A 26,305-nucleotide genomic window follows, 5' to 3' on the forward strand; every position below is an offset into this window, starting at 1 on the left:
TTTTTTTTTTTTTTTGAGAAAGGGTTCCACTCCATAGTGCAGGCTAAACTCCAAGTCACAACAGTCTTCCTGCTCGACCCTCCCCAGTGCTGGGACCATAGACACGAAGCACCATACCTCTCGTCATATTTGTGTTGTATGAATGGCCTATTTCACCCAACATATTATTTTCAAGTTTCCTCCAAGTGGGAGCGTATGTCAGACTTTCCTTCTTTTAAAGGGCTGGCTGAGATTCTGCATGGTATGTTTCAGGGTTTAATTTGATGGATTTGGAGTTGGGACAGAAGGTTCTGGGATGGTGTAGGTCTGAGTGCCTGAATTAAAGAGATTGTAGGAAAGAAAAGGGGCATACAATCTAGATAGTGCTCTCTGCCCTAAATGTGTACTCATATACAGACTTTATGTTCACAGAGTTTCTTTTCTATGCTATTTTCCTTATGGTTTAGTGCTATCATTTGGATCCTAGAGCCTGTCTTAACTATGGGAAGGAAGTCAGTGATGGTTGGATAGAGGGCTTAAGTGGGGCAGGCACCAAGCTCTAGAGTTAGCTCTAATGGTGTCAGTGAGTAGCAAATTTAGTAACCTCAAAGGGACAAAAGAGAATCATAGCTAGTGGCTAGGATCACTGCTTTCTGATACTCTCCCATGCATGGGGCCTCTCTACAACATTCAGTTCTTCTCTTTCTTGTACATGCTATGTACGTGGGTGTGCTGCAGTCTGGGTGCTGCGTCTTGATATGTCTCAGTTTCTGACATAGAGGTGAGAAGGTCTTCCTTAAACCACACCATCCCTGGGAGTATTTCCTCCACAGGGCCAAAGCCACACTTTAGGTAGGTCGATGTCTTTTGAAAAGGATGTTGGTGTCCCAATTTCCATTTTATGACACATTTTTTTTTCTTACAATAATCCTTTTCTCCAAAATGTTTATTCTAGAAATGCTGATTGCAACATGGAACTTGGAGATTGGGCAAATTTCAGAGTCTGTAAATCCATTTGTAAACTGAGATGCTGTCTAAAAGTTGAATTTATATGAAAAGAGCTTATATTTGTTTAAAAGAACTCATATTGATGTATTCCTGTTCTGGTCATAACAGTCTCTCTCTCCTTCCTTCTCTCCCTCCCTCCTCCTCTCTCCTTTCTTCTCCCTGCCCCCTGTCACCACACACACACACACACACACACACACACACACAAACTCCACTTGAGAGAAATGACTCCTGACTCTTTTGCCCTTGTGCATTGAAAACGTGCTCTCTGCCTGCTGGCCTTCTGGAAACCTTTCAGGCTTGCCTCCTGCAGCCCCTGCAACTAGCTGAATTATCATTCTTTACCCTCAGCTGAAAGGGAGGCTGTTAACAAAGCCCAAGGAGCATGGGGGCCAAGAAAGGCAGCTCAGAGGCAGGCTGTGCCATGAGGACTGCAGCAGGAATCTAAATGGCTATTTCTTTTTTCTTTAAAGGAGGATTTTAAAGGTTATCAAGTGACTCCCTTTCAATAGAGAACAGAAATACCAGAGACCACAGTTGTTGAGGCAAGTTGACTGCAAACTTAAAATGGTCAAGAGGCTTGGGAGAGGGTGTTATTTGGAGCATACTAAAAAGGCACAAGCTGAAGTCGATCAGAAAAAAAAATGAGGCTCTCAGTTCAGATTCCAACACTTCACAGATTTAAGTTAGTGAATCAGAGGGAATACTGCCTCTGGTCCTCAGCAGAGAGGTGCTCAGTTTGATCTCAGAGACCCTAGTTATAGCCCAGGACCATCACTGAAACAATGGAACTTTGGATACAATGTTGAGGTATCTCTGTCTCCATCCTTTAAAGTGAACATAAAGCCCCGGTACCTCAGGGAAGGTTTTTCAGGGAAAGCCTTTAGCTCTCACAAGTTGAGTGGATGACATTCTTAGACACTCCCAAAGATGATGGTAACTAAACACCATTGTCTCAAAGTCACAGAGTCCTCTCGTGTTTGGACTACCAGGACAGCGTACTGGTAGGCCTGTGCATGGCTTCACATTTTTGGCTCCATTCATTTAATCAGAGATGTGCAAGGCTTTGGCAGTTTGAAACAGAACAAAATCCCGCTTGTCCCGGTTTCCTTGAACGTTTTTTTATTTACCCAACATATATTCTGTTTTCCTGGAGCGTGCGTCCTTTCCCTGCATTTCAAGGTAGAAGAGCCATTACACCTAATGAGAGTCCCTCTCACACTGGTATGCCACTTAAGATGTTCAAGAGTGTGCTTGAATGTTAACCTTTCAATGCATCTTTGTAATGGCATGTCATCCTTAAAAAATGAGGTGTCAGCTTCCTACAATAGGCAATAGACACTGATTTTCAACCTGAAAACCACCAGCTATTCTTTCTAGGTGCTTCATTCAGGTTGATGATGTTATAAAACACTCTGAAATGAAGAGTCGGGATGGATGCTGCTTGGGGAACTTCGCCCATTCTGCTGGGATTCATGCTATGAATGAAGTAAACACCTTACAGAATGATATATTCTCATTGCTGTTAAGCACTTCTTTGTGGTCCTGTATCACCTCTTCGGAAGTGTGTAGTTGTCAAGTCTATTTGTTAGCTGGCTCCAATTTTGTCTACAGCAACTAATATCGCCAGCAAAGACATTTTAAGAATTGATGGATCAAAAATAATTGTCTTTTGGATGCTCAGAAAACTAACAGGATTCGCTCTGCAGTTTTGTCTTCATTGTTAAGAAAGCAGCCACCCTATCTCTCTTTACATAATTACCAATTAGCATTCTAGAACTTTTTCTATCCCATGTAGAGCTTCTCATTGCCATTCATTCAAACACACCAGACTCTTCTGACTCTTTTCAAGACCAAGTTCAGAGTCCTTTGCCCTCTAATCCCCTCTCAGATTCTTTGGGACAGGAACTCCCATTCTCTTCTTCCTTAGAATGTTCTGGTACCTTGTTTACAAGTCAGCAACAGCACTCCCCATCCTAAATTACAACTGGATGTTTGTGTATCTCTCTTCTGTTGCATTGTAATCTCACATAGAGCGATGAGACACATTTTGTTCATCTGTAGTCAGCATTAACTAGAATGCATTCAACATCCATGGAGCATAGCTGTTAAATGGTGCCAAAGCTGGTATGTTAGTTGTTTCCTTGTTCACTTTGCAAAATATGTGACAAAACAATGTAAGGAAAAGAGTGATTATTTTGGTTCCCAATTTAGAGGATTATATTTCACTATGGATGAAAGTGCATTGTCATGGGAACATGAAATAACTGGTCATATTTTATTTGCTCTCAGGTATCAGAGAGAAGGATACTTTCTCAGCTACTTTCTCTCTTCCTTTTTCAGCTAAGCATGGCCTCAACTATGCTCAGCAGTGTGTCTCCTAGGTGACCCCAATCAGGTCAAGTTGTCAATTAAGGCTAACTATCACACAGACTGGGAATGGCCCTACTACAAGATAATCAGGGTTGGAAGAAACCTTATTGACTTTATGATGAATCCTGTAGAACTAAAGAAAGGCCTTAAAGGGGATGTTACTTGCTTTGAACCATGCATGGTACAGAGATGGGTCTATTACTCTGGACACTAAGTCCCTTTCTACAAGGTGACATTTTTTCCTACATCAGTAACTTCACCTCTGAGGTTTTGTCCTGCAAGAAGCAGGGTTTGTGAAGCAGTTATCAGTGAAGAATATAGTGAGAAACAAATGTATGCATATGCTGGAGTCTCTCTAAATGTAAGCATCCAACTCCCTCTGTAGATGTCAGATCAAGTCTCACGGACAGAGGCTCTGAAAAGCAAATGTCCATATGGAACCCATGCAATACTGGGGTTTTCTCTGCTGGTTGCTGCTCCATACTTCACCCTCCCTCTTTATTTCCCAGGATCCCCACTTTTCATTCATGGGTGTATGCATTAGTAAGCCAAAATGGATTATATGTCATGGTTGGAGTTACTCATGGGGATCCTCTCTCGGTTTCTTTTCATGGAGCTGTGCTAAAACACTCTGACACAAAAGCAATTTAAGTGAGCTTGAAGAAGCAGCTCACATTGCATCTACAATCAAGAAGCCGAAAGGGTCGAATGTATGTTGCTACTCAGCTCCCCTCTCTCCCAGGGTGAATATATTCCAGAATTCCAGCTAGGGAATGGTGCCACCCACAGTGGGAAGTTCTTCCCACCTCAATAACACAGTCAAAATAACCTCCCATTGCCATGCTCACTCATCTCTTGGGTGATTCTAAATTCTAACAAGTTAACAGATAACACTTTCATCATATAGCCCATTCTGAGAGCCAGTAGAGGGAGAAGTCTCAGTTCTGGTCAGTGGCCTATGAGAACCAGTTTTCTTGTAATACCCTTATATAGTAAGCAGTAAATAAATAAATGACACATACATTCAATGCATAGTTGCCATCTTTAACATACAAAACTACTGGATTTCAAATTCCACTTTAAATTTCTTTTAATAAAAGATAATTATTTAATATGAGTTCCTCTGTGACAGTTTGAAAATGTTTGGTTCTCTAAAACTCATTTTGAAATTTGATTCTCAGTGTCACAATACTGAAAGGTGGTGGGATCTGCTAAGAGATTTAGTCATTACTGCTACCCTTCTAAGGGACTGAGTTAGTTCTTAGAGGACTGAATAAGTTCTTAGTCTCTGAGGATTGTATTAGTTGCTGTCAGTTGAGCTATTGTGACTCTCTCTCTCTGTCTCTCTGTTTCTCTGTCTCTCTCTGTCTCTCTCTGTCTCTGTCTCTCTCTGTCTCTGTCTCTCTCTCTCTCTTTCTCTGTCTGTCTCTGTCTTTGTCTCTCTCTGTCTCTGTCTCTCTCTGTCTCTCTGTCTCTGTCTCTGTCTCTGTCTCTGTCTCTCTCTCTCTCTCTCTGTGTGTCTGTGTAGGTTAGAGGACAAACATGAGTGCCATCTCCCTTGTCATTATGTTGTTGTTATTTTTTGTTTTATTTGTCTGTTTCCTTTTAGCAGACTATATGTCACTATGCCATGCCTTGTCTTTGGAGACAGGGTCTCTCACTGGATGATGGGGATGGCCAGTTAGGTTAGGCTGACTGACCAACGAGCCCCAGGGATTCACTTGCCCTTTATCTCTCTGGCACTGGGATCACAATCACTCATCACAGCACCAAAGATTTGTCCAGGAATGCTAGTGATCCAGCTCAGACCCTCAGGATTGTGCAGCGAGCATCACACTGAGCTACCTCTTCAGCTCATCTTGTTCCTTTTGTCTTCTCCTTTCCAGCTTGCCCTTATCCCTTTCCCTGTGACTTTAAGCAGTATGAGGCTGGTCTGCCTCAGCTTGGTCTCCCAAGTTTCCAGAACCACAAAGGAAATCAAATATGTATTCTTTACAATTTTCCCAGAATTTAGCAATGGGCTATGGACTGAGATAACAGTGTGGGACTCGTGCAGTTGAATTCACTATTGAGATGCCCATGCAACTTCTATGAGATTTATTTTTCCGGAAACAGCCAAGCTCTCAACATGTTTGCTTAGAAGATACATGGTCTAGGAGCAGAGTCACACTAAGTATATTAACCTTCTCAGAGCTCAGATGCTTGGGGTAAGGATAGAAATGTATCCATTAAGTGTGCCTACTCAGGCTCCCTTCTGTCTTCAAGGCCTACTTAGTGTTAAGCAACAATTTGTCTGTTTTTCCCAAGAGCATTATCCTGTTACTCAGCCTCCAGTAAAGTTGGCTTTGTTGCAAGATGTCTTGTCATTTTTTCCAATCTGCTTGAACACGGGGCTATGGAAACAACTTTGAACTTCTATGAAAAACGTTCTTAGGGTATGCAGGAGGGCTAGTTGGCTTGAGAATTAATGACTAGTCAGGCCTCTATTCATTCTGTTACCTAGAAAATTCACTGTGATTGTCTCCTCATCTGCATAATAATTACCTGACTCCTAGGATCCTTGTGAGAATTAAAAAGATAAATCTTATCGACTGATGGGCGTGGTGATGGCACAGGGGTCTTGTTCTTCAGCGTTAATTCTCCTACTTGTTCCTGGGGCAATAGATGTGACGTGCTCCTCCAGAAGGCACTGTACTACACTCTTGCTGTGTTGACCTCCATGGGTCTCCATCAGGCTAATGGTAATAACGTTGTGAGGAGAGATGAACAGACTCAGAGCCAGGAGGCCTGGATTTCAGCCCAGCCTCCCGCTGCTTACAAGATAATGAAGATTGGGGAAACAAATTAAATACAGGAAACACAGCAACCGAAATGAAGTGACTGATTATGATGATGATGACGGTAACAAACACTTGTGTGGTTTCCATCAGTTCAAAAGCTTCTTGGGGGGAGATTTATATTTGATAATGAGACGTGAAACTGTTTACTTCATTCAATCAACAAGCCCATTTGGAACGCCAGTGTTGAGCTAAGCGGCTTCCTGGGTATAGGGTGTACAGATGTAAGTAAGACTCAGGCTTGACCTTAAGGAATATCAACCTAAGAGGGCAGATGGCTGATAAACTTTCGATGGTAGCAGCATACATTAGGGGCTAAGCAGATGCAATGCAGAGAGATAGGGGCCCAGTTCAAGCAGGGGGTCCCATGTGTCTTGTTCTTTACATGTGAGTGTAATATTGTAGCAAAAGCCCAGGCAAATGAGAGCAGAGAAATGGAAGTGTTCTTGTTCAGGGCTTCACTGGACCCTTAGGAATCTTTTATTTCACTAGTTGTCTGATCGGCTTCTGATTCATTAGCAGTGTTTTAAACCTGTCCTAAAATTTCTGCTCAGGATTTGGGGCCCCTAGAGTTCTAAACTCCTTCTGCTACTCTGACAGATTAGATCCAAAGTGGATAGCTTTCTATATATTCATAATAAAGTTTCTGTAAGAATCTTTAAAGTATGATAAAATTGGATGTCCTATTTGTATCTAATCTAGAGTTAACAAATGAAGCCTTAATAATTCAGCATACTTTGATTCAATCTTAAGATTTAATCAATGGAAGACAGGGAAATGCTATTCATGTAAAGCCACTGATCAGATTCATAACAAACAGCATAACTTAAGAAATTAAAAAATAAAAACAGAGGGCACATTTATATTGATTTGTCTCTATTCTTTGTCTGAAGTCCATGTGACTAGAAAATTGGTTAACTCAGATATCTTAACAACCCAGAAAAAGTATGTAAAAAAAAAAAGCTTTATTGAAGAATCTTAAAGATAAGTGGGAGAGGCTAGCCCTCATGTAAGCTTCCGAGGGTAAGAAAAATTAGTCCAGTGAACTGTCCCATATTGATGGAAACGAGGCTTATGTCAAGAATAGCTTCCAGTTCATGTACTTAAAGATACATGATAAAATTGTCTTCTATCAATTCATATATTTTCTAGGATAGTTTACGTCCTGTACTGGCTGGTTTTGTGTGTCAACTTGACATACGATGGAGTTGTCACAGAGAAAGGAGCCTCCCTTGAGGAAAGGTCCATGAGATCCATCTGTAAGGCATTTTCTCAATTAGTGATTGAGGGGGGAGGGCCCAGCTCATTGTGGGTGGTGCTAACACTGGGATCGATCGTAGTCCTGGGTTCTATAAGAAAGCAAGCTGAGCAAGCCAGGGAAAGCAATCCCATAAGCAGCACCCTTCCATGGCATCTGCATAAGCTTCTGCCTCCTGGTTCCTCCCTGTGTGAGTTCCTGTCCTGACTTCCTTTGGTGAAGGACAGAAACATGGAAGTATAAGCTGAATAAACCCTTTCCTCCCCAACTTGCTTCTTGGTCATGATGTTTTGTGCAGGAATAGAAATCCTAAATAAGACAGGTCCTCTGGAACTTTTAATCAATAGCAAGTCCCTATCAATTTTGTGGCTTCAAAAAATGACCTTTTATTGTTCTCTCGAAGAAGCTCATTTGGGTGGTTCTTTTGGGGGTGGGATAGTTCAGTTGACCTCAACAGATCCACTCATGCATCTGCCATCAGCTTGCTTGCTGGCTGGTGATCAGTTGATCAGGGAGACTCACTGCAGTATCCTGCATCTGGTTGAATGTAAATTGAGCTGTTGTTTTGGTTTGATTATAGAATGTTAAGCCGAAGGTCATGTATTAAGGCACTTGGTTTTCAGACAATAGTTCTCTGTCTTTGGAGGTTGTACATCCTCTGGGGAAGGAGTCATGGCCTGTAGAGGTGGGTCACTAGAAGTGGGCATTGGGAATGCTTGTGTGTGTGTTATATTCATGACTGTATGCAGGTGTTAATGCATGTATATACTTATGTGTCTGGAAGGGCCAGAGCTCGATGTTAGGTATCTTCTTCAATCTCTCATCACCTCATGTTTTGAGACAAGGTGTCTCCCCAGATTCTAGCGTTATGGCAAGGCCTTGTTTCTGGTCCAAACCTTCTGTTTCCCAATGTGAGGAAGTTACAAACTTCTGCTCTACTCAGTGAGTCATATCAGCCTCTATACAATAATGAACTTCTCCTTTGTCAAGTTGTGTTTGTCAAGAGTTTGGTCAGAGCAATGAGAAAGGATAACTAATACAGATGCTCTGTCCTGCGATGCTCCAGTAGGCTAGACTAGATATATTTTCATAGTTGTCTCTATTGATTTTTAGCAGAGTGGGTTGAGCCTGAGAGTTTTACTTTAGACATTTCTTAAAAGTTGGAGTTAGGAGTCCAGGATTCAGTGGGGAATCATCTGTAGAGATATATTTAAAACTATGAAACTATTGATCTTAGAATATGAATATGTATATAGGGACTCTCAGAATGGGTCTAAGTTTGAATGTTGGAAAATTTCTCTCTCTCTCCCTTTTTTTCTATATGAATGTATGAAAGAATGAAAGTGAGAATAACTTAATGATCAAGGGAAAACAATGCTAGATTTGAGTGACTTATGGGAATGCTGAATTACAGGGACTCTTAAATATTTCTGAGTGAAATAATATTGAATATAAACTCATTATTGTAGATGAAACTTCCCAAGGCCAAATTTTAGGATGCACCAATGTCTCCACTTTTCCACCTCCCCAAAGACTTTCTTCTAAATATTAATTTCTACAGTGTCATTAACTGTGCCTTATAGAGATAGTCAACTGTGATACATTATATCTGTCCAGCAGTCAAAAATTAGAATTGGAAGGGCTACTCTAGTGTTTAGTTATCAGGTACTTAGATAAAAAAAAATCTTGTGAATTGTAAAGATTTTCCATTAATATATTATTTTAAAGTTTTAAACATGAAATAAGCAGGAAATAAATAGCTAGATTCTATAATTCAGCTTTTACTAGATTTTATGTACATATATTGATATATATCCAAAATAAATGTCATATATATCATATAAAATACATATGGTCTATCTATCTATCTATCTATCTATCTATCTATCTATCTATCTATCTATCATCTCATCTGTCTATCTAATATCTATAAATTTGTGCTGATTTAAAAATTCATTGTATTATCTTTTAATCGAAAAGAATAGAATAATGGAATGGAACTGAAAACTGGAGTGAGTTACATAGTTAAATAGTATAAGATATGATAATGTGTATGTGTGTGAGGAAGAGAGGGGGGAAGGGGAGAGAGAGAGAGAGAAAGAGAGAGAGAGAGAGAGAGAGAGAGAGAGAGAGAGAGAGAGAGAGAATGATGACAGCATGATTGTATGTTGATGGGAACGATTAAATAGTAAAAGTGATATTAGTGATACTAGACAAATTAATGTTTGAATAGATGCATTTGTGTGGGTAGAAAAACATGTGAATATATTGTTTGTCCACAGAGGAACCAGCTTGGATAATACAGAGGGCAGAAACTACCAGGTCTGATGCATAACAGTATCTGTTACAAGCTCTTTGACAATCAAGAGTGTGAGACTGGATCTATTTCTCTGAGGTCCAGGACATCTACATTTGCTCTGGACATGACTTCTGTTTCCAGGTTTTTCTGTGGTCATGCTTCTCTGAAACTCTGGGAGAGTCTCATAACCAACTTCCGAGGTCTTCTGGGAGCTCAGTTGCAAACTGTACATAATGATGAACATTATAATTATAGGGATCTTGGGAAATTATTCACTGAGGGTATAGACTTTGTTGTGAATTCATTAATATTATTATGTGCATTTTCCCAGATGAATAACAGGCTGTGACAACTCTGTCCCCTGATCTGTATAATGTCTTTTCTCTATCTGGAGATACTGGATGAAGAACTTAGGACTTCACAGGCTTTTTCAGTCTGCACATGTTCTCTTAATATTTAGCAGTGGGCTTGAATGCATCCCTCTGAACTTCAGGAATTCAATTTCTTCTATCTTTTTCTTTCTGGAATTAACGTTTGAACTCTACCCTTTGTCCACATTTACCTTTTGGATTTTACATGAGGTCTAAATTTTGTAGACTGGTCATGAACTGCAAACTAGGTAGAACTTGGACTAACATTCTTCCTATATCAGCCTCCTGAATAGCTGAAGTTAAAGGCCTTGCATTAGAACTTTAATTCCACAATGAGAATAGGTTGGGAGGTGGACCTACTGGGAGATGCTATAGTCATGAGGGTGGAGCCCTTGGGAATAGGTTAATACTTTTCTCTTAGAAATGCATCAACAATTACAGATCTTTACTCTTCTCTTCAGTGTGTGTGTGTGTGTGTGTGTGTGTGTGTGTGTGTGTGTGTGTGTGTATGTGTGTGTGTGTCTGTGTCTGTGTGTCTGTGTGTGTGTTTACTTGCTTGTCCTGCAGTCTTCCACCATATAATGTGGCCTGAGGTTCTCCAAAACTTGGATTTTCCAGCTTCCAGAACGAAGAGCCTTGAACGTTTCTTCATTTCATTGATATTATATTCTCAAGTATTCTGTTATAGCAGCAAAAATACATCAAGGAAGCTGTTGGACTATATTACAGAACGGGGAACTTAAAAGGTATTCCAGAAGAGTTGAGCCCACTCCCTGTATCCATGAATGATGCTTTTGGACAGCAACTGTGTTTCATTCCCTGCCTTCCTTCCTCTCGGCTACAGAGCAGTGTCTAAGACTTATAATTCATTATTGACTGTGTTTAATTCCTGCCTATTCTAGCAAACACTGACTTTTGATACTAACATTTCTTTGTTCTTTTTTACAGCATTCCACACCTTCTTCCAGTACTTGGAGTTATTTATGTCTTCAGAGAACGTTCGTGGCTGACCTGCCATAAGTAACCACACATAGCAAAGAAGGACTGGAAAAAAAAATCCAGCTATATTTAGTGCTACCTAATTAGAATTCACTATCACCAATTCATTTTCCTTCCTTTAGGATGAGGAAGGAAATGAAACCTTTTAAAATGAAACCTTAACCTCTCTATGCTTGCATTTCTTTAGATGGAGAAGCCTCAGAACTTAGAATCAGATGGATTAGGTGAAACTGCATTGTTGTTGAAGTTCCACACTACTTAGTCATGTTTACACTTAAGATAATGTTATCCCTACCAGGTTGCTGGGGACTTTGAGACCATGCATGCAGATAACCTTAGGACGTAACATTCATGAGCCATTAATGCAACAGATCAATGAACAACAACAATGAAACTAAGCAAACAAGCATAGTGGTTACCACGAACTTCCTATGTTCTAGACTTGGGGTTCTGAGTACCTCATGCTTTAATCAATGCAGGTAAAGAACAGAATCTATGCTCTGAATGTTTCTTCCCAGTAATGAAATGTATACATTTCAAACTAGGACTGGAATCTTTGTTTCAGTAATATAGTTAAAAGAATGCCTTTTGGTTCATTTTAAAACCATGATTTATTATTCATTTATTTTTTACTATTATTTTAATTGTCCCAATTTATGGAGTGCTATGAGGTACTTTGACACCTGAATCCAGTGTGTAATATCTAAGCAATGAGGACCTATGGTAGAAACTGGTCAATGTGTAGAGACCCCAAAACATCAGTGCAGACAGTGCCTCTGCTGGGGTCAGCAATGCCAAAAATGAGCTCTGCTTCCTGTTTTTCCACTGTCTTCTAAATGAGCATCTCTGCCTAAAGGCACAAAGGACCACATGCCTGAATGGGGGGAGGCCACTGGACATCTGGTCAACTGGACAGACCAAATCAACTCCTTCCCAATAACTTACCCCAGTTTCCAACATTTAAAAAACCTCAAATCAGCTGTTGGACAGTGCTCTATTTCCTACCCTCCAATAAAAAACTTCTTTTTACGACTCACTCCCTGTGGCCCATGAATTTCATTTTGTGAGTTTTCAAGACAAGAACACCCAAGTCACCAGCTCAGGGTGGCTCAAGTTTCCAGGATCCTAACTCTCCAAAATGACTCTTGTTCTCAAAGACATTTCAATATTCCTGTATCTAAATAGGTAGTTAATGTCACCAAGTCCTTACACATTTAAGAATTAGTTTATGAACATGTGATAATTGTATACATTTATGAGATACACCTTTATGATATTTTAATACACATAAGTCACTTAGAAATTATTGAATGATTTCCTAGTAGGCTTGGCAAAACAAAATATAAGAAACCCAATTAAGCTTAAATTTTGGATACAAATAACATAATTTTGGCAGAAGTATGACCTATGAAATATTTCAGAAAAACTTTCTTAAAATATTTTATTTTCTGAAATTCCAATTTAACCAGAAGTTACGCATTTTTACTTGTTAAGTCTTTTAAGCCTTGCCTAGAGGAAATACAATACTCCCTGTGTATTGTGTATGCTTGTGTGTCAATAGTAACAAACTCCTGACCTTAATATTTGAGCTGTGTGTGTGTGACTAAAGGTCACACACAAGCCACCTAAGGGGCTGCATGTCCAAAGCTCTGACATTTACTTCAGGGTTGGATATCACTCACATGTAACCTCTGTTCCTCTTTTGTGTCATATCCTCCACTCTAACAATCTTAATGGCTTCCTCAGACTTCAGCGAGGTTTACCAGCTTCTGGGTTATTAGAGTTCTAGTGGATAATGAGTGATTTTAGATTCGCTCTTCTCATCTTTCTGGCAGAGGCTCTATAACATAGTAGGTCATCAATTTGTCCTCCTACCTAAAGACTATCGCTGTAATTTCTTGTGTATTTGTCATATTCTTCATGCCAGTTCTTTAATCATTCAACAAAATTTCATTGACCACCTACCAGCAACCTGTTGTCTTTCAGGCCGTGAGATATAGTGTTATTATTCTGTCTGATCTCCTCCTTCACAGTTACCTGGCAACAGGCAGGTAGGCCTGCCCAGTATAAAAGGGGCTGCCTGCCCCCTCCTCTCTCTCTTGCTCCTCTCTTGCTCCCTTACTCCTGCACCTGCAGGTTGCCCTCTCCCCTCTCCCATTCCTTTCCCCTTCTCTCCACGTGGTCATGGCCAGCCTCTACTCCTCTACCTCTCCTCTACCACTCTCTTCTCTCTCTCTCTCTCTCTCTCTCTCTCTCTCTCTCTCTCTCTCTCTCTCTTAATAAACTCCCCCTTCAACCGTCTGTTCTGCTGTGGTCTGTTTGAAGCTACACACCAAAATACTTTCATATAATTTCTGACTTTGAATGGTAGAAGTAGTAACTAAGAATACATTATTCCCTAGGTGAGGGACACTGATAAAGACAGGACTCTTTGTTATTTTGTGCCTCAGTTTACCCATCCATAGGAGATAATTGCACCTCCTTCAAAAATTTACATCAAAGACCAAGATGTATATCCTTTATTATGTCTCTGCCTACAGCTGTCTATTTTTCTGTATCTATAGTGCATATGTGATATATGTGAGTATTTGTGTCAACCGGTAAACATTAGATTTACTGGATCTATTAGTTTCTTTTCCTTTTGCAATGGCTAGTTTCATGTCAACTTGACACACACTAGAGTCATTTGGAAAAGGGGAGCCACAGTTTATCCCTCCACCTGACTGGCTTGGTGGCAAGTGTGTGGGGCATTTTCCTGACTGATGATAGATGTGAGAGTCTCAATCCACTCTGGGAGGTGTCATCCCCTAGGTAGGCAGGTGATCCTGGGTGTTATGAGAAAGCAGGCTGAGCAAGCCACGAGAAGCAAGCCAGTAAACAGAACTCCTCCATAGCTTCTGCATCAATTTCTTCCTCCAGGTTCCCACCTTGAGTTCCTGCCATGACTTCCATGGATGATGGACTACAAGATGGAAGATGAAATAAACCCCTCTTTTCCCCAAATTGCTTTTGGTCATGGTGTTTTATCATAGCAACAGAAATCCTAACTAAGACACTTTTCTATTGTATTCAAAAGCTGTGGCTGCTTCGACTTCATTTTCATTCTTCTCTGTTTTCTTAAAGAAGCCTTGACAAGGGAGGCTTGTGAAAGTACATGGAATGTATTTACTTATTTTTAGGATAAACTTTGCAGAATGCATGCCCTTGAAAGCTGAGGGGCTTGATCATAGAATTGGGCAAATATTGTCACTATTGGCTTTCAGAAGGTCTCTGAAAATAGGGTGATAATGATCTAATAAAATCTCCCCACCTTTCTCTTGGAGTTCCCACGGTTTCAGACAGGCCTGGGGAGGGGTGGCAATGAAATCTTACAGATGAATCTTGTTTATCATGGGACACATGATGTGCAAGTCTGGAGTCAATTAAAACCCTGGGACTGAATGTCAAGAACCAGGGAATTTGTACCAATATTAGACTCCTTGCTCCTTGGGAGGGTGGTTTTGACACTTTGAAGGATCTCTAGGGAGTTAATAATAACATCTTCTAACACATTGCTTTTGTATTTCGAGCTCATTGCTTTTTTAAGGAGTTCAAAGTCATTCCCCAGTTATATGCCTTCAGGATGAGACTAGGTATGAAATGCAAACCCCAGGGTAAAATAATGGTTTTGTGGGGAATATAAATAGTCTAAGATCAGTGAATGCCAAAAGTAAAGCCATGCTAGCTTGTGTGTGTGTGTGTGTGTGTGTGTGTGTGTGTGTGTGTGTGTGTGTGCCTGTGCAGGCCTGTACATGCTTGCTCGTGCTTGAGCACTGGATGCCCTTGGGAAGTGATATATCACCCTTGAAGTACATGCAACATGGACACATTCAAATTGCCATGGGAACATGATCTCTTCATTCCACTTGGTTGTATTGATACCCAACTCACTTGATTCCACCAAGAGTATCACATTCTTCATAAGGAGTTAAGATCTGCAGCTGTAAAACTTCCATTCTTGGAACCGTCCTTATCTCTCAGACTTCCATACACATAACTAGGGCACACTGGCTCCCAAATCCATGACTGAAGAAGACTCTGAAAATTCACCCTTGAAGAACACAGGTGGAAATCAGCCCAGACCTGCAGCTTCCTCACCTTCCCGTGCTCCATCTGAGGTGTGTCTAAGATCAAGAACTTCTCAGGTATTTTGCAGGCTTGTGTAGCAAGACCTTGATTTGCAATATTGGATGGATTTGTTTCAGCCTTACTCCATCTAAATGACAGTTCAGTTTAGTATGGCTTTTCTGTTGAAACAAGAATGTCTTTGAGAGCTTCAGTTCAGAGCCTTTAATTCTAGCTGGAATAGCTATAGGCCCAAGGCATTAAAAATGAGCTGCTTGAAACAAGAAGAGGGAACACGGGAGCTGAACAGCAGATTGAGCCTGCTCAAACAGAAGATGGTGGGGCATTGCATAGGATTGGAGAATCTAATAATACCAGAGATACCTTAGATATCAATCAGAATCCACGACCACATAGTTAAATACAGAATACTCTATGATGACATTATTAAAGGAAATTCTAGAAGCTTTTGGAATGAGATACAGTGGAGTGAGTGGTTTAACTGCTTTTAAAAGAATATGGATCTGACTGACATTAGACTTCTCAGGCAAAAAGGCACAGAGGAGCAATGTTCCGAATGTATAAACCTAATTTCCAAATTCCCATGCCTAAGAAAATGTAATGTGAGTTTAAGAGTCAAACCAACAGATTTTCTAATTTTCTATTTTTTTTGCCATGATGTATTCTTTTCATAAGACCTACAAGCAAGAAAATATTAAGTGTGTGAAGCAGAAGTTGGTTCACAAAACAAATACAAGCATGTAAATTTTAAAAAATGTACTTTTTAGTTTTTATTGTATTAAGTTTTAAAATTAATATTCCTAACTAAAACAACTCAACAGATTCTGATGTGTAATTTGTGGGAACTGGGTAAAGGAGCTGAAGGAATTTAAAATGTCATGGTCCTTCCTTCATTATCTGGATGATACAGATGCCAATTATCTTTAAAGTTGTGCAAAATGACTCAGGTTTAAGTACATTCATCAAAAACATGAGGAGAATTTTGAGCAATAAATCTTTTATGCCCAAATTTAAACATATTGAAGACTCAGTTTAAAAAGGAGATAGCAGAAGAATCCCAGCTAACAAAAGACAGGGAAAGAATAAAGGATACAGAAATCACAGGGTGAGTAGAAATAGATTTAGCATCTACCAGTCCAAGTAGAGCAGTGACCACGATATTGTGAATGGGTTTGTTTCACTCATTAAAAGCCACTGGTTCTTAGATGGAGAGATACAACCGTACTCTGTCCTACAAGTACTCAGTTGAGAAGCAGTAAGTGATATGGTAAAGGTGAGTCAGTATTAAAGGGATGCAAATGCTTCCATAGATCAGAGAACAGAGCATATGAGAAAGGGTCAAAGCGTAGTATCTGGGACAGATGAAGAAAAGAACTTCAGGGACTGTAACATTCTTGAAATCTCTTCTGCATGAAAATCAGCAACAATGTAATAATTTTAGTGACTTGACTACATTTGCATTAAAGAAAGATTTCTATAGCGATTGGGGAAGTTTGAGGTAGGTAGGTTGGGCTTATACTCAGCAAACAGGAAGTAGGATCAAGGGGTCTATTCACGAAAGACTGATGCTGTGAACCATTGTTATCACAGGTGTAATAGTTATTACTGAGTTTTAAGAAGATAGAACCAACGCTTGAGTGTGGGGGGGATGGGATGGGACTGAAACCTGACAGATTTATTAAAGAGTGGTTGGAAGGATTCTGTCAATGTAGGAGACACAGGGAAGAAAATACAGCAAGCAGAGAGATAATGGGCTTCAGTCTTGATATACTGGGATTTTCATCCACCATTGGGTCTTGATGCACAGCATCATATTGAAGGAAGGGATATTTATGTGTATTCCTGAAGAGAAATTGCACTATAGGCCTAGATGTCCTCATAGGAAGGAGTTATCATTCTTTAGATCTATCAGGTATGGAGTTAGAGCTTTGTCCCATGCTCTATATCTTCCTCTTTGTATTCAATGGAAAAGACAGGTTAGTGAAAATAATCACATCTTCATAATGCCAGTCATGAACTTGGACAACAATAAGTGCCTCTCTCATCCTCTGTCTCCAAATCTTTATGCCTTTGTGGTAATGGGAACAGTAAAGAAATAAGGAACGATGGGGATTTTAAGAATCAAGAAGCCTTGTATTGTTCTCAGAGGAAAAGCATCACCTTAGATACATGGTTGCTGATTATTCTTATATTCAGTCAATGAGCTGAACATAACAATGACCTCATAGAAAATAAGTTATAAGCTTTTCTACACTTTTTCCCATCAAAGAATCTTCTTCTATATCTGACATACCTTCAACTGCCCCTGGAAGTAGAGATGGATCAGTCACAATATGGTTTGCTTGAAAATTCCCAAGAGCACAGACTGGAGTCATAACCCTAAGAACTGAGACAATTCTAGCACTCTCTACACTGCTGAAGTATTTCCTAGATTGAAGTGTTTCTCTTTGAGATGCACCCTATGTCCTGGGAAGCACTTGTATATATACATCTCACTGGACTTCAATTCTTGTTACTTTCTAGGTCAAACTGTTATCCCGACTCTGTTGGGAAGTTTAGCTAGAAACCCTGTTTACTGTCTCTAGTTTTATTGTACTGTTTTGAGATCTTGTTAAATGGAAAGGCTTCTAAGAGAAGGTGAATTTTGCGTCACAGTTCGATGATTAAAGGCTTTCACTTAGAATGGCATCAGACCATTTCATGAAGACCTGGAGTCATGCTTCCCTGTGTTCCCCTCACACTTGTGAAAATATTTGCATAACAATGCATTTAGGCAAATGTTTGTACCATTGCTTTTGGCATAAATGAGTGCGAATACTATAGCAGAATAGATGAAAAAAAAAAACCAGTTTCATTGTAAATATCTCTCAAGCTTACTGTTTTTATTTTGAAATTTACATTTTAACAGTTGTGGGTATGGCACTGACAGTTCTCAGTATGTGAAATAACATAGGTGGAACGGTGTAGCCTGTCTGCATAATGAGTTAATGAGTGTGGGTGAGAAAAGAGGTGTTCTCTATAATGGTAATAAGTAGCAGGGCTGGGAATAGCAGCTAAAGAGAAAGGGGAAGAGCTCTGATTTGGCTCCTAATCTTTCTTTGTTCTTCTTTTAAATATTTTATTAGTTAATGTGTATGTGTGTGTGTGTGTGTGTTTGTGTGCGTGTGCATGTGTGCCCGTGCGCACACACTGTGTGCTTCTGTGTCTGTCTGAGTGTGTCTTTGTATGGAGATACCTACGGAGACCAGAAGAGGACAACAGATCTTCAAGCTGCACTTAAGTAGTGAGAACTGATGTAGGTGCTGTGAACCAAATACAGATCCTCTGGAAGAGTAGTAAGCCAGTCACCTCACTAGCCTCAAGGCTCTAATTCCTTTGAGGAAACAACTCTATTTTTCTGGCTGGAGACACAGGTGGGAGACATAGGTTCTCTTGAGAGCTTTTGCACAAAGCACAGGGCTTAAGGAAGTGAGTCTGGAATACTGATGTCTTTTAATGCAGATGCCAATAAAGCAGAAGGCAGTGCATTTGGCAGAGGACCAGGGAAATTTCCAGGTGCTCTTGAGTCTTGCCTGTAATCCAGATGAGAAGGACATCTAAGTTTCTCAGAGAGGAGTGTCCAGGGCTACTTCTCCATTTGTATGTTCATCTGTTCTATTTATTCTTCACTCAGTGCAGCCTTTTTCACCTGAGAAACTTCTCAAAAAAAAGAGGAGTGACAGTGGAGCTAACAAATGATGAACGTCTACCTAAAGTATTTACTATATTCTAATTATTGCATATGGGCATGACAGGACCTACATTGAATCTTCAAAGCATCTCAAGGTGAGGGGCATTACCAGTATCTCCTAACAAGCAGGGGAATAGAGACGTACAGAATACCCTTCCCATGGGCTTATGGACATGATATATCTATTCTTCATGATATGTAATTCTAGAAGTCCTATTTAAAATTTTAATTCAGGGGGCTGGAGATGACTCCTTCAGTGGACCCTAATTCAATTTTCTTATCTGGTGACGCATAACTGTCTTTAACTCTGTGTCTAGGGGAGATCTGACACCTCTGATCTCCATGAGTGGCTGCCCTTATGTGGCTATACCTTTCCTACTCCCACAAACATACAACTTAAAAAATATTAAAAATAAGCACACAAATGTTTTATTAGTATTGCTGTAGAATAAGCTTTTCAAGAAAGCTCATCAGACTCAGATATCTGATATGAGAACTGGGGTCACCTTAAGGAATTGGGACGAGCAGGTAATAGTTGGAGACAGTATTTGTAGAGAAGCAAAGACAAGGGTTCTTTGGGCAGTAAGAACAATTATTCTATACAAATGCTAAAGCCTTGGGTATTGTACCAACAGCACAGCTTTTATTCAAAATTCTCAATTTAGGAGCTCTGAGGTGGGCAGGGAATAGCAGAGGGCAGTGATTTTCAGTAAAGCCACAAGTAAGACCCCTTGTATGATAAACAATTTTTTTATAACAGGAATTTTAATACTGACCTTATGTGGCTGCAAGGAAGGTGCCTTGGAGATTCAATGGGAAAATATATATGGGTTTTGATGTTTTTCTACTTGTTTTCCTGAAAACAATCACTCTATAGCGTACGTATTCTTAACTATAGTTAAGAGAGACACCTAATTGATATCATTAACAACCTCCAAGCCTATCTAGGAAGTTAAGCACAGGATGCTAGGACTTGTCAAGGGTTAAACTGGTGTATATATAACCACTAGAAATCCTTATATAGGAATACTATTCAGTCATTATTCACAGACACAGTCCTGCATTGTGACACACCCAGACGCTATTGGAGTTGTAAAACAAAATACAGATAAACATGTTAAACAGTTCCTTGTTAAACACACAAACCCTTTTATGCAGGGAAGAGAGTGGGTGTCAGATCCCAGGGGAAAGAAGAGGGACCATCTGCTGGCCAGTTCTTGGGTCAGAGCCCTGCTTTACTGAGTACCTTACAGCTGCTGCTCCTGGGAGAAGCCATTTGTCAACTTTATACCTTTCTGCTTTATGGTCTGGTGACTTAATAGGATTCGACCTTCCCTGGATTCCATTTCAGTTGGGTCAGACACCACACTTCAAATTAAAACTCGGGCTCTGAGAAAGGGGCTGAGAAGCTGCTGCTCCTGTTTCTGCTTCTGTTGTTGCTGCTGCTGCTGCTGGTGATGGTGGTGGTGGTGGTGGTGGTGGTGGTGTGTGTGTGTGTTCAGAGAGATCTGTGGGTTCAGATGACCTCCAAATTAGTGTCATCAATTCCTATATTTATGCTACAACTCACCTGAGCCCTAAATACCTCTCTCCCATCTTATCTTCCCCAGACATTTTTGTGACCCTCAAAGTGTAATGTGATTCTGCCACCCATTTATCTACTGGAAGAAGACCTCATGCAGAAATGGAATGGAGCTCACCGGGAAGGAATAAGCACTACTGACAGTATAAAAACTCCCTAAATTGTCTTCAGAGAGAAAATGATCTTCAACTAAGAGACCATTTGACAGAATACAAGGTAAGAGCACAGATCTTGTCCTTTTCTGAAATCCCTTACCCTCTCTTTGGTGTTTGCTTTTTATTCTTTGAGATGAGCTCTACTGTACCCATGTTGACCTGGAACTTGCTATGTAGCCAAGGTCGGCCTTGAAATCCTGATTTCCTTCTTTCACCTTTCCATCTCCTCCTATATAATAATGTTACAGGTGTGCAATACCAATGTCTGGCCTTCTGTGACCATCTGAAAAGGCAGACATCCAGCTGTGTGGTCCTGGAAGGTATAATCTGAAAAGCGCTTACGTCATAGTAACAAGCCCAGTGTTAGAGAGGGGTTACTGCAGTCTCTGGAGAGCAAGTCACATTTTCCAAGTGAGGTGATAGGATTTTTAGCATTTACATGTTCTTCCACTTTTCTGTGGTTACCCTTGAAGATTCCAGCTTTGTTTTTATTGTTCCATAGAGAATTAAGGCAAGGCTCCCTGCCTGTTTCAGAGACTCTATATACATGGCTTGCAGCCACCCTTGAGGTTTTAGCATAGACATGATGATAATGGGGTTGCTGAGTTTCTAAAGAGAAGATGGAGTATCAGATGGGTCACTAGCTGGTTTCACTCTGCAAAGTTCAGTCAATCCTTTTCTTGCTGACATTTTCTCTCTTTACTCTGGTAAGTTGGGGTTGAAGTTGTTTTCAAGGGAGACTCTGAATTTACATATTAAAAACAGTAGATTAGGAAAAAAACATTTCTATTTCTCTTCTTGTTAGTCATCAGTAAGGAATAATATATGGACATTTCCATATGAAGAGCCTCCCTCTAAAGGCATGGTCCATTCTGCTCACAATAACCATTGTGATGCCTGGGTCTTGTCTAGTTCATAAAGCAAATCACGTGCATCTGGAAGAGGGGTAAAAAGGGTGGATGGGATGATTTCCATTCACACTAGTGCAGAATTGTTTTGTGGCAAGAAGAAAGGTCACAGTCACACCATAAACACAAAGCAGGTCAAACATTCATAACCAAGACATGCCTCACATACCCCTCCACCCCCGGTCTCATCCATTACTGCATAAGAAAAGAGATACAGCCACACAGGATAGCAAGAAACCCCAGCAAGCACCACTAAGCTGTGGTCTTTCGGGAAGTGGCTTTGTTATAAAGTTCGATCAATGGGATTGATCCGAAGATGGGCTATTACTTTGCCAGTGAGCCTGTTTTTAGGATCAGATGAATCTGGCTAATATCTGGAGGCTTTTCGGGTAACTTTAAAGCCAAATCCAGCTCCAGTTAGGACCTTCCCAGAGCTTTGTTTCTTTACCTGCCTGTCCCCATGAAAAATACAGTGTAGATGTTGCAGTAGGTTTGATATATAAGTGTATATTCCCTGGCTCATATTTCAGTAAAAATGTCATGTTTTGGAATGGGAATTGGCTTTTGTCGAAAATCACACAGGTTATTTGTGGCAGAGCCAGTTGTTCTGGTTTCCTTATAATTTATTCATGCACCCTTCAATCAAACATAAAGATGATACTGGGGCATCTACTCAGTGCTGGGTACTCTGTCATGTCCTGGAGAAACAAAGATGAAGGTACAGTTTGCTAGATGCACAAGCAAGAACCATATCATAGCCTAACCTCAGGATCAGGCAGGCATTCCACACACCATGACAGAAGCTCTATCAAAGGTTCTCTTATGTTCACTGCTACATCTCTGGGACCTGACGCAGAGCCTGGTACCTGGTATATGATGGGTGATTATTTGTTGAATGGTAGCCCAGTAGACAAGCCAGTCAGTAAAGCCCTCATCTTGCCCAGTGTAATGACCTAAGTTTGAGCCCTCAGCACCCACATGACAAAAAAAAAAAGTGGAAGTGGTGGCCTGTACTTTTAACCCCAGAGCAGGGGGTGGCAGAGACATAGAGTTAGTTCACTAGTCAGCCTAGCTACATGGTCAATTCCAGGCCAATGAAGGGCTTTGTCTGAAAAACCCAAGAAGACAAAACCCTGAAAAACAAGAGTTGAATTTGTCTTCTCAATTCCAGGGGCACAAATAGGTAAGTGCAGCCTAGCACTCATGTTCATCTGAACACACGCGAATGCACACACAATATATTTGTTAACTGAATTGTACCTAGAGGGTCCCATAATCTGTTGTAGTCTCATCACAGCTGAAAGTGATTCTGCCTGTCCACAAAGTCAAAAGAATTGAGGGAAAGCTTAAGAGAGGTTTTGGATTTTTGGAGCCAGTTGAAAGGAAGAACAGGGGATTAGATTCCAGATGGAGGAGGCAGACCACCAAGGGTACTGAGGCTGGAATATTGACAGTGTTAGTAATTTAAAAAGAAAAAACAGATAAAACAAACCATCTAAATGGAAGGAAGATGTTATGGCATAAGATATCAGAGATGGAGGCATATGTTCATGTGGCACCATCGTGGTAGGAGTGGAGTAAGGCCAAATATTATGGCTCCAGGAGCATGTGATGAAGCAAGCTGTTAATGTTATGGGCTAGGGAATGAAAGGTGAGAGAGGCAAGTTTCAGTGATCTCCAGAGACCCACTTCTTCTACCTAGTACATTCAGCTATGAGCTTTCGAGTATATTACTGATGATAAAAATAGTGCTCTTGTGATCACTCAATTGCACCGCTACCTGGAGACCAGCCCTTTAGCATACGAGACTTATGGGTAAAACTTCATATCCAGTGCAAAGCACATGCCAATGGCCCAGGAAGAGGATGAGCCCAGACTTGTGTAAGATTAGAACCTCTCTTCCCAGCACAGACTGAAATAGCAAGGGAAACGACAGGAGTTGTAGGGTATGGGGATTACACTTTACTTTTTTTGGCATTGGGAAAGCCAGAAGGGGGCTTCTTGCTGGAGTTAAGTACTTCTGATTTGGGGCAGATCAGGGAAAAGCTGAAGCAAACTCCTTGCTGATGGCTATGATGTTTGCCTCCTCTGAAGTAGCATGTTTCTCAGATGAAATCCTCAAAGGAATGAAGCTAAATGTCTCAGTATGCTTTGTGGCAGATGCTGTCTGCTCTGGTGCCTCTGGTCCAATCTGGTTGCTTGGAATCCAAAGAAAACTCAACATTCCTGTAGTGTCTGCAGAAGGCTTAAGGAGCTCTCTCCCCTGAAACACCGGATTTCAGGGAAAGACTGGGGGAGTTGTGTGAGATGTGGGTACACATGATCTTTGCAGTAAGTTGGGGAGGAGAGTGTATTGGAGAAAGGGAAAAGAGATGAATATCTGTAAGCTTGGCGAAGGTAGTCTTGTGAAATGAAACCATCTGTATGGAAAGTTAGATTGGAGTTTAACTCAGATGTTGTTCCTTAATATCTAAATAATATGGGTTTTTCTTAACCTGTCTTTGGTAGTCTCAGCTGAAAAGATACCTACCTGACCCAGTCATACTGTCATTATGAGATGAGGTACTCCCTACGAACACTGGTTCATCTGTCTCCAATAATGAACTTGACACTTCAGTGCATGCCAAGAGGAAGAGGAGGTAGGTATTCTAGCACTTAAAGGAGCATGATTGTAGGATTGTATCAACTCTAGAGTGAGTTCAGAGTCAATGACTAAGGTCTCGGTGTACGTAGGTCAATGGATGTGTAGAGGAGAGCCTATATGAGCTTCCTGTTGGCTCTGGGTGAACCTGGAAAGGCCCAGGAAGACACTTAGAATTTTGACATTTGGAAATCAAGGTTATTCCTCTGTGAATGCAGGGCATATAATACATTGTATGGTGAGGTGGATTACACAGAGATAGAGGAGGGTAGGTTGTAAATCTTCCCACATCCTAACACAGGGAACACAAACCTTACTGAAGTCCATAAAACCTTAGCCAGGAAGAAATAAGAAGGAAAGATGCCTGCCTTCAAATTCCTTTCTTATTTTCTTTTTCCCCCCTCTATCTTGGAAGGCAGTAACCTATTTAATTCCTAGGGATGACGTTTTCACTGGGATCCTCACTAGAAGCAGACAGGGTATGGAGAATGAGGCACAGAAGGCTCTTTCCCAGCTTATCATGTTTTCATTCTCTAAAATAATATATCTGGACATTTTTATACATGTATGCAATGTATTTTGATCATATCCGTACCCAATTCCCCATCCTATGCCCCTAGACATCTCTCCCAACACATTTGTTTCACACCTTTTCTCCTCCTCATCTTTTCCCCTTCCTTTTAAATTATCCACTGATTCCTATTTGTGCTGTCCAAACGCACAGAGACAGCCATAAACCCTAAGAATAATTGCTCCCTCCCCTCATAGCCATTGACTCCTAAAAGCTTGTCATCCTAGGTGGAGCTTCATTATACTTTTTTCTCTTTTTCTTTTGAATCAATGTACAATACATGGCCTATGATAGTCAGGAAGTCACTATTTAGCTCAGGCTTGCCTCAAACTCATGGTTTATCAGTTTTCATTTTCCAAATGCTCAAATTGCAGGTGTATGATACCATGTCTGGTTCCTCTCCATCATTTTTATAACAATGGAAATCTCTCCCTTTATCCATGACTGACTCTCTACTTCATACTTTCCTGGGCTGAGACATCTGTGTACCAGAACCCATATACTGTGCGTGGGTACCTTCATATTGTTATATCCTCTTAAGATAGCTGTTTTTGTGCTCCATCCTGAAGGGATAACCTGTATTTATGACCAGATATCATACTCCAGAAGGCTGAGCCAGATTCCCAGCAGAAAGTCAGTACTGACATTTAATTAAAAAGCCAAAAATGTTACTTAGTGGTAGTTTGTGAAATTATGTCTCAACTCTCCTTTAAACAAAAACCTTCTTCTAAAGAAGAGAGGGTTCTGGAAGTTTGATATACTTTTCTGATATCTTTTCTGACAGTGGCAAACACATAAATAGTGTGATACTCATCTGTCTAAATAGAAGAGTGCTAAGCTAGAAGTCCCAAAGAGCCTGTTATGAAGAAGGATGCAAAGGACCAAACTGGACAACAGACTCATTTACTCAAAGAGTAAAACACTTTCACTGCTGTTGTTGTGGTACAAAGACCAGTTAGAGTCGTCACAAGGAATATAAATAAGTAGAACTGAGTCTCCCCTCTGCTTAAGAACCATTCACATTCTTCCACTTTACTTCAAATAACCTTACTCTGGTGGAAGAGATCTCACATATGCTTGCTTCAGCTTGGGGCTCCATACATATTGCCTGCCCTTTTCCCACTGCTTATTAGGTTCTCCAAGAGATTATTCAAACATGAACCACTCCCTTGGGTCCCATGCCCTTAAGCACTCTTCTTTCTTGAGGTGTCCTCTTCCTTTGCTCTTCACACAGCTGACACTTCTTTTCTGATTGGTCCTAAAAGGTCTTTAGGGACAAATCCAGGTACTACTCATGTTCTTTCCTCTATTAAATAGCCCATTTCACTTCTTCTGTAGCACAGATTATAACTAAACTTCATCTATTCACTTGCAAATAACTTTCACTCCTTGTCTGGGTAGATGTTGAATCTGTTTTCTTGATATATGACTGCTGCGTCCCACATGTGCTGGGTATGAAGAAGGTATTA

This window comes from Grammomys surdaster, unplaced genomic scaffold (assembly GCF_004785775.1).
Source record: "Grammomys surdaster isolate TR1022 unplaced genomic scaffold, NIH_TR_1.0 201, whole genome shotgun sequence".
Taxonomy (NCBI): domain Eukaryota; kingdom Metazoa; phylum Chordata; class Mammalia; order Rodentia; family Muridae; genus Grammomys; species Grammomys surdaster.